Here is a 9,204-nt window from a genome sequence, read left to right as displayed (position 1 = left end):
GAGAAAAAGGATTGGACATCAGAGTAAGAATATTACTATTATTTGTGAAAACAAGAAAAGGGCAATTTAACTGATATTTCTCCATCTAGACAACATTATACCAGGGTGCATATTTATTAGATAAACTGCTAAAAGTAACACACTAGTGTGTGTGGGATTTAGTGACATCTAGCGGTGATGTTGCAGATTGCAACAAACTGAATACCCTCCCCTCACCCTCCCTTTCAAGCGTGTAGGAGATCCTACGGTGGCCGCGAAACTAGCGAAAAACGCGAAAGGTCGTCTCTAGAGGAGACATGGCGATTTCCATGGAAGAGGACCCGCTCCCTATGTAAATATAAAGGGCTCATTCTAAGGTAACAAAAACACAAAGATTATTATTTTTTATGTGATTATACATTAATTAAAACACACTTATGAATATTATATGCCATATCTGCCAAGTCTGTTCGGTTAGATGCCACTAAATCCTACACACCGCGAAAGATAAATGTACAAATCCTTCAATTTTACTCCTCACTAACTTAAAAAAAAAAACCCATCGGAACAAATACGAATTAAAACATAAAATCTATTATCAAACTTCTTTTTACTTAAAATGCTCTTAAATGTCTCCTATAAGCTGGTTAAGAGTAGATATAGATGACTGTGAGATGACTTTTCTGTGTGATTGTATCATTGGTCTGCAGCTAATACATTTGCTGAAGCAGTAACTTATAATTAGGAATAAAGCAGGTTTAGCTTATTATTTGAACATTTGATAGGATGTTTTGCTGCTTTTTCTTTTTTGATTTATCAGGAGTTAATTGTAATGTATTTTTTAAAATTAAAACTGTTGACCCCTTAGAGCCTGCTAGTATACAAACATTTTCATATGGATTTATAACCTCAAAATCAGTATTTATGTTTAACATACAGGTGATTTGACGAACACAGAGCTGACAACCTTTAACCACATTCATTATGTTTTATAATTCATCTTGTCATGTTTTAATGTGAATATTTTATCCTTACAATTAGTGCACTTTGCTGAATGGCATCAGCATATCACCACACTCAAGTGATATCACTCATCACTGTCCTGAAATTAAACTTTGTGTTGAAAGCAGTAAAAATGTAATATAGAGGAGAGGGAGTTACACGTGCAGCTGTTCTCTCTACCAGAACATGAAGTCCAGGTAGGGACTCGTTTGATAGAAAAAAAGGAAGATAATGCAAAGAAAAGTAAAAGAATGAAAGACTTAATAAATATTCTGTAATAGGATTTGAATGCAACCATAATTAGTCTGTTTTGTTTGTATGAAATATTACAATAACATAATTCAGATTTTATTATGACCAACAGTAAACTCAATACAGTGTGTTCAGAAATAGATAAAACTCTGTTCCCTGGCAGTATGAATTATTAAATGTGGTTATTTTGTAGTCCGGGTCCCTGGGAAACAGTCTTCACACAATGGAATAATCTCGAGTTATCTCTAAACACATGTTTCAAAATACTCTAAAAAAAAGAAAAAGAAAGAATTTATGACGAAAAGAAATCCCCTACATAAATTGCAACTGGGTTTGAGATTGAGTTCTTCTGAAGTACACACACATACAGACTGAGACACAAACACTAGATGGTGCTATGTGATGGTAAATAGCCATCATTAGTAGTAAACTACAAACAAGCACACATAAACTATGGGGCAGCCTTTTCTGACCTTCTTAATGTTCTGTGCACCCATTTAGGTCAATATTATTACACAGACCTACATTTGATAAGTCTTTGCTTTTTTTTTAATGTTAATATCATTTGGCACATAATTGTGAGGGTTTGGCAAAAGCACTCTGTTTTTAATTTGTGGGTTATGTGCTTAGAAATTCTACTTTTGAGGGTTAAATATTGAAACAGAATAAAGACCCTGTGAAATAACTTGTGTCTTCATCTAACCTGATGAGAGGTGATGTCTGAGACAGCTTTAAGCAGGTTTAAGTAAGATCATATAGTAGGTGCAGCATATTTGTAATGATAATCAGGAAATTATTAATATTATTATTTTATTATTATTAAAATTATTATTTTGATGGTAATGACAAACTCAAAGCTAGTTTTGATGATTCTTTTGAGATCAATCCCTCAACAACAATCTGCGAGCAAAACAAGGTTACTGGATTAGTAATCCCACAAAAACAACTGATACCAAAACATGTCTTGTAAAACATGTATTCCTCATAAACTAGCATAAGTAAAATAAGGTACCGTTGCTTGGTGCTTACTGGTTATGTGCCCTTACACTTACACATCCATGCTCTTTATTAGCAGGGGCCAGAGGGCAGCGGCAGCAAAGATCAACACCCCTGCAGGTATCCGGTAGGTGATCAGTGACTCACTCACTTTAAGATTTTTGTTTGTTTCCACTGTTCTTCAGGGACCACAGAAGACAGTAAATATGAAAAAAAGGCATAGCAGTGCTGATGGTTTGAAGTTTTCAGCATTATATTATCATAAATTCATAGTATATTGTATTGTCTTAAATAAATGAATGAATCACTGTTTTTTTCATAACTTTATTTAAGGAGTTTTGCATTTATATAAACACACACACACAAACAAAAATACTGAACTGGCACAAACATTACCCTGCATTGTGCCCACATCTTATCCCTCCCAAGAACTTACTGAGGAGGAAAGAACAATGGAAAACAATACATTTTAGAGGAGAGAAGAAAAAAGTAAAGGAATAAATTAAATGATAATACATAAATAATAATAAAATTAAATAAATACATAGGAATATGAATAAATAAATAAATATAATTATAGATAGAAAGCAAATTTAAAAAAAGATCCAATGTATAAACCTTAGTTATATTAGCAATAAGCTAAATAGAATAAAACATCAGTCAGATGGTACAGTATATCAAAGAGTCAGTTCCTACATATTCAATAAATGGGGAAACTTGTCATAGGACCTACTCAATGTATGTCTTATTATCTCAAGCTGAAGAAAGGACAACACCTCCAGTATCCGTCTCTTGAAGGGGGGGGGGTTTGTTGGATTTCCAGTTCATGAGAATTAGTCAGCGTGCTATGAAGCTACTAAATGCTGTTGCATGAGTTTCCACTGGTGTTACTCCAAAGATGGTGGTGAATGGGTTGCATTTAAGAGGTGTATTACATAGAAATGGCCATGGTATAAGCTGGACCTGATTATCCCCTATGCACAGTAATGAGAATCAGTTACATACTTGATAAATCTAAAATCTTGGTTTATTAATTGATTAAATTGGAATTTCTGTTTTATTATTGTTATACAAGTATATACAGTGTGTCTTCTATCTCACTACATCTCTATAACTGTTTATAGTTTGCCTTTCATCCACTCCAAAGATGTAAATAGACCTCCATTTATTTTTAAGATAAGATAGCAACTCTGTCTGTCACACTTAAAATTAGACAACCAACCCTCAGATAAGGAATCAACGCTGACGTAAGTTGGCCTTCATTTCTTCTGTTGTGAGTTTGGACAAAAAAAGTATCTTTCTTGTGTTCCCTCATGTACTGTGTTTTCTGTCATTTCAATCTTAGAGCATCAATATGATGTTTGAAAACTCCACTTGCTACTATGATGTTTGGTGTCGGGCAGGCAGAGTAAAATGGTTTTATTAGAGCTTTTTGGCTGGAAACAGTTGCCTCCTGCAGCTGGAAACAAGGTTGATGAGAGTGGTGAGAGTGAATCAAAACGACCATAAAACCAAAACAATGAGCTAAAAGATGCTACATTTATTATTATCTAAAAATATGGAGAGAGCAGCTTTAATTAAGCTGAATAATTCGTTGGTTATTACAATGTTAATCTAAACATTTTCTGTTGGTCAACTAATCAATTAATCAACTAATTAGTAGCTTCTCTGCAAGAGAAAACAATGAGCTAAAAGATGCTACATTTATTATTATCTAAAAATATGGAGAGAGCAGCTTTAATTAAGCTGAATAATTCGTTGGTTATTACAATGTTAATCTAAACATTTTCTGTTGGTCAACTAATCAATTAATCAACTAATTAGTAGCTTCTCTGCAAGTTATTGATAAACAATTATCAGTGTTTCACTATGCCATGGTTGCAGTGCTGCAACGTGTTAGTTTTTCTTGATCACTTACACACTATAACTGGGCCTGTTAACTAAACGCCATCTACCAAAAGACAGACCCATTTCCCGAAACGGTAAACACTATTCCCCTGTTTTCACTCATGTGCTCATTTAGAAAGCACTGGCATTCAATATCATTAACTCAAGTCATCACAGCTGGAAACCAATTAACACACATTTCCCCAGGTGGAAACACTAAGAGTCAAACTTGTTCACACACCAGGGTTCAACGTTGATCTTTTACTTCACTTGCCTGGTCGGGCAAGTGGGTCAGAAATCTACTTGCCCAAAGTCAATTTTTACCTGCCCTTGTTCAAATTGTTTTATTTATCAGCAGTTATCAAATAACAACAAAGACTAAAGGTAATTGTCATGTTTAATCTTTATTTAAGTAAATGAAACAGAACAAGGACACAGAGTATCATAGACACAAAGCAACAAACATCTTGCATATTGATAATCATATGACCCATCCGCTATTTTACTGAACACTAAATTCTTTTGATCAGCACAGTTTCTTTCAAATAATGGAATAGACTCCGTAACCTGATGGTAAGTTCATCTTTTAGACTCATTTCTTCCATTCTAAGCTTCCTGATTTCCCTCTTTAAGTTTCTTGTTCTCAAGAGTATTTATTGCAGTGAAAAATTACACGCTCCACTGATTCCTCTATGTGACAGTGCTCACATAATCCTGATCCATAATCCTCAATTCTTGATTAGCCAACGATGTGCGCCAATATTCTCTAATGTGTACAAGGTGAGGGGGCTACTAGGCTTGGGCGGTATCTATTTTTTTTTATACCTTCATACCTTCCTGATATTTCACCAGAGTTTACGGTATATGATGGTATTTGTGTTAAAAGAAAACAAAAAATGTAAAAGCTGAGCTGCGGGTGATAGAAGTCAATGTAGCATGTATGACATTGACTAGCTTACAATTCTCTGTGTCTGATATGCAATTAGCCTACTTAGACAAGTCTTGCTGGGTTTAAATACTTAGAGCCCATAGAATAATGGATAGATAGGAAATAAATGCCCTTCTTCCATAGATTATTGCTGGAGGACCCGATGACAGATACAACACATCCGTGGGCTGAACGGAGATGATGTGCAGGTGGTGGTGGCAGACTGGCAGTTGAATAAAATCCTGTGGCTAATAAGCTGCTTTTCTAGTTGGAAGAAGACATCTCAAGATAAAGTCATACGTGGCAATATTTTCATGATTCCATACCACTCGCAGTTGCCATGTTTCTCAGCTCGGCTGCCTGTTCAGCCAGTAGATACTGACCTCTGGCGGCCCTTGCTGTCCACTACAATACATAATCTCAATATAGCATCTCCGCATCAGTTTAATAGAAAGAGGGGCATCTGAATATTCGATGGTATTGAAAATCATACCTTCAAGCCTAGGGGCTGTGCTGTGTTCCAGAGAATGAGAACATAATTTATGATATGATGATGACTGAAAAAAAAAGACTGAAACATTTTTTTATTTTATTTTATTTTCTTAACTACTCGCCCGCTCAGGCAAGTGAGTTGTTGGCCCGCTGTGGCATTTTACTTGCTCCGGGCAATCGAGCAGACCTTATTATTGAACCATGCACACCAATCAGAACCTCAGGATAGATAGATAACAGGTCCATGGGTCAGTTCACTTGTTTTGGAACAATGGATCCACAAAGACAGAGACAGAGGCAGAATAAATGTAATTTCTTTCTTTATGCACAAACTGTTTTTTTCTATTGGTGTATATCGGTAAATACATGGAAATTATTTTACTGTATTCTATGTTCTTTATTACTTACACTTATTTTACTCAGTACATTGAGGACTGAAAAATTTTGAAAATGTATACATGAGTTGTGTCTTTATATTGTGTTCATCGTGTAAAGAGGTTGCTCTGGGGGAAAACCATAGGCACCATTATTGATTGCAGTCACAGGTTTTTACGGTAGTGTTTTGAATTGATCTCACCGGTGTGTAATAGCTGTTTTGTAGTATATGTGTGTTTGATGGCTTCTGAGTGATGTCTGAAGGCAAAGTTTGGTTTAGATGTAAGATTAGCTTCAAGTGGAGAGATTAGTTTTGACATGGAAGTTTGAAGTTTGTGAAGATGAGCGTGCAGTTAACATCTGCGTTTCGAGTTTTGGGAAATGGAGCAAAATTTCAAGAAATGTGTTTTAGCAATCGAGAAAAACTGCAATGAGAATAGCTCATATTAATGATTGTGGCAACATGGTTGTTTGGCCAATCATGATCGTTAGTATAGTTAGCTCTTTGTGAATGCTTCTCAAACTCTGATTTAGACATGTCACATAGTGGGGAGGGGTGAAATTAGATTGTCTATATCCATCCTGTCCCCAACGGAAACAGTGTTAGTACTTTTGCATTCTGTCTCAACTTGTAGGCTGGCTTGTGTCTTGGCAAGTTCTGACAGTGGTATTAGGCTACTGTCCTCTTGTTGGACCTGGTGAGGGTCTTCAGACACATTGCAGAACAGCTGAGGCCAAGCGGTATCTAAAGTGGCTGTCATGCAAGTCTGTTGGGCTTCCTGTCGGTAATGACATTGGCCAGGACAGTGAGGGAACTGAAAGTTTTGTTTCCTTAAGACAGTGTGAAAAGAGTCCTTGCTGTGTGTGGTACTAAGCTCATTAAAACCAAAAATGACACAAGTGGACTGTAATGTGCAGGTTATGACCCACAGAAGTACTATCAGGGGACTGCTGTTGCCACTGTAAGTAGTTTATATCCATTTTCCTCCAAAATCTGTGTGAATGTTGCACTTAATGTGGGAGGACAATGTTAAGTGTAGAATCGTGTGGATTTTCTTAAAGATGGACCTACTTCACCAGTGGACAAACCAGTGAACCTGTGATGATTATCTACATTTAGGAGACAGACACTTCAAGTCCATCCATTCACGAAGAGCAGGCTGAGGTAGGTCGTTAAATTAATTGTGTATGTTTGGTCCAAGGTCTCTCGTTGTACCTGTGTAGTATAGTTTTTGGTACTATTGTTTACAGGTTGTGATGACATTGGATGTCACTTTATCCTTGCAGTGTTTCTGGCGATATCTGTGAACTGAAGATGAAATCAGTGTTTGTCGAATCTGCTTATTGAGTCTGAATCCAGTATTGAATCTCTTTATCGAACCTGAATCTGGTCCCATACCTTCTTGAATTTATTTAGGTTTAGCATTCAACTTTGGAAAGTAACTGAAGTTATAAATAACCAAAATTCAAAAGACGGCAGAAACATTTTGAGTGGCAACCTAATTAATTTAAATTTTAAAACTTATAGCTACAACATGAAACTGAAATGATATAGGAAAAGAACTTAATTCATCCCAAAAATCTGTCAAGGACCAAATCAGCATTGATAGGAAAAACTAGGTCTCTTGATTTAAAGTGTTCATCTAAAAGGCTTGAATAATTGATAGGATAGTGGGAGAATGTGACTCCTGAGATTGACATGATGCAATCAGCTGCATTGTTTCACCAGAGAGGCGTTAACACTTTGTTGGAACCACAAAAACATTTGACTCGCATTGTACAGTCGTGTTACAGAGTGGAGTTACCAGGGTCCTGGTATTGTACATGCTGGTTCACTGTCACACTGTCATGGCTTACTGGGAATAGAACTCATGGTTAATGTTATTACCTACACCTGGGCTTTTCCTACTATGGCAGGTCAAAATGTCTGCTGTGAAAAGGGGCTGTTAAGTTACTTACTGAATTCATGTTAATCAGCTACAAGTGATATAAACTTTAATGTTATATAAATGTAATTTTATGAGAAGTTCCTACCTGAATGTTTTTGGCTACTAACAGTGAGCAGAGATAAAAACACAAATACATTCACATTCACTGTAATTTTTCCAGTATAACTAGTGATATTACTTATTACTACGACTGTCACTTTTTATTTGAAAATCAAACTTTGTGAGACTTTGTGAGAGCATTTTGTATTCAACACAATAGATGGACAAATCAAGGATTAAAAATGTTTGCTCACTTTTAAAAATGCATTTGCAACAGTAACATTACCTTGACAACAAAAAGACCTGTTAGCTTGTCACTCAAGCGAGGCAGCCAAGGAAAATGAACAGAAACATGTTAATTTTACAGCTTGACATTAGTTTAGAATTAGGCTACACTCCTTGGTTCTATTGCATGATAGTTTGTATTTGTTTGAATTTGATTTTTTGAAAAGTGACAGCCCCAATATATATGAAGGTGACTTGAATGATTTCACATTGAAGAGGTTTTTGTAATTACAGATTTAGCCTTTTGCCTTTGAACAACAGAGCTAGTCATCCTGAGCTCTAATAGAGTTTGACACAGCTGTCACGAGTTAGTGAGACCGTTACATACTGTCAAGACGAGCTAAACTGACTTCAGAGTACAAGAACGAGGCTATGTGGAAATACTGCAGCAAATACAGATCAGTCAGGAACGTCGACAGATGCCTCTAGTGTAGTGGTCCTGAATCAGTGAAGTCTCTACCTAATAAAACTGTCCAGATCACATGTTGTTTATTCGACTCCTTCTGGATTTCATTTTAACAAATCCAGCTATGGTACCAAATAAATGACTGATTTGTTTTGATTTTGTAAAACATTTCAGTTGTGCTTTTGTCCTACTAAACACTACATGGTCTTTCAGAAATTAGACAAGTGAGAGCTAGTAAGAGCTGTTTGAGGCCAGCTTTTGCCGGAGGGAGGCATTGAGTGATGTTTCCAAAAGCCGGAAGTAGGGGGTCCAAGGGGCCACTGCCCCCCCACACACTTTACCCTCCTCCCACATTCTTTTTAAGTTGCAAATCACTGTATCCTTGCAAATGCCCCTATTTTTCAACACTTATGGCAAAAAGACGTTTCAATCATTCCTGTCCACTCTAAGACATTAGGTAAAATAAATCAGGTAAACATAAAATGAGAGGAATATTTTCCAAGTGAAATGATGTTTCTTAATTGGACGCTTACACCCATAGGCGAAACCTGTTCGGCACATGCAGGCAACCAGCCAGTTAACACACACATTTTGAACGTGAACTCATTAATTAA

General features: G+C 36.3%; 1 long non-coding RNA gene across 3 annotated transcripts in view; it reads left to right on the top strand.

Annotated features, from left to right (window-relative positions):
- The first annotated feature begins 278 nt into the window (after positions 1 to 278).
- LOC121909624 overlaps positions 279 to 9,204 on the top strand; it is a 71,511-nt gene continuing 62,585 nt past the window's right edge. For 2 of the 3 annotated variants that reach the window (XR_006099488.1, XR_006099487.1), the window contains exons 1-2: positions 279 to 356; positions 2,306 to 2,356. This is a non-coding gene — a long non-coding RNA (uncharacterized LOC121909624). Of the gene's footprint in view, positions 357 to 2,305; positions 2,357 to 4,381; positions 4,501 to 4,646; positions 4,690 to 9,204 lie in introns of those variants that run through there. The other variant, XR_006099489.1, reaches the window with a different exon arrangement.

This window comes from Thunnus maccoyii, chromosome 13 (genome assembly GCF_910596095.1).
Source record: "Thunnus maccoyii chromosome 13, fThuMac1.1, whole genome shotgun sequence".
In the NCBI taxonomy this organism is placed as follows: domain Eukaryota; kingdom Metazoa; phylum Chordata; class Actinopteri; order Scombriformes; family Scombridae; genus Thunnus; species Thunnus maccoyii.
The sequence above is the reverse complement of the archived record's forward strand: the minus strand, read 5'-3'. Positions and strand labels throughout refer to the sequence as shown.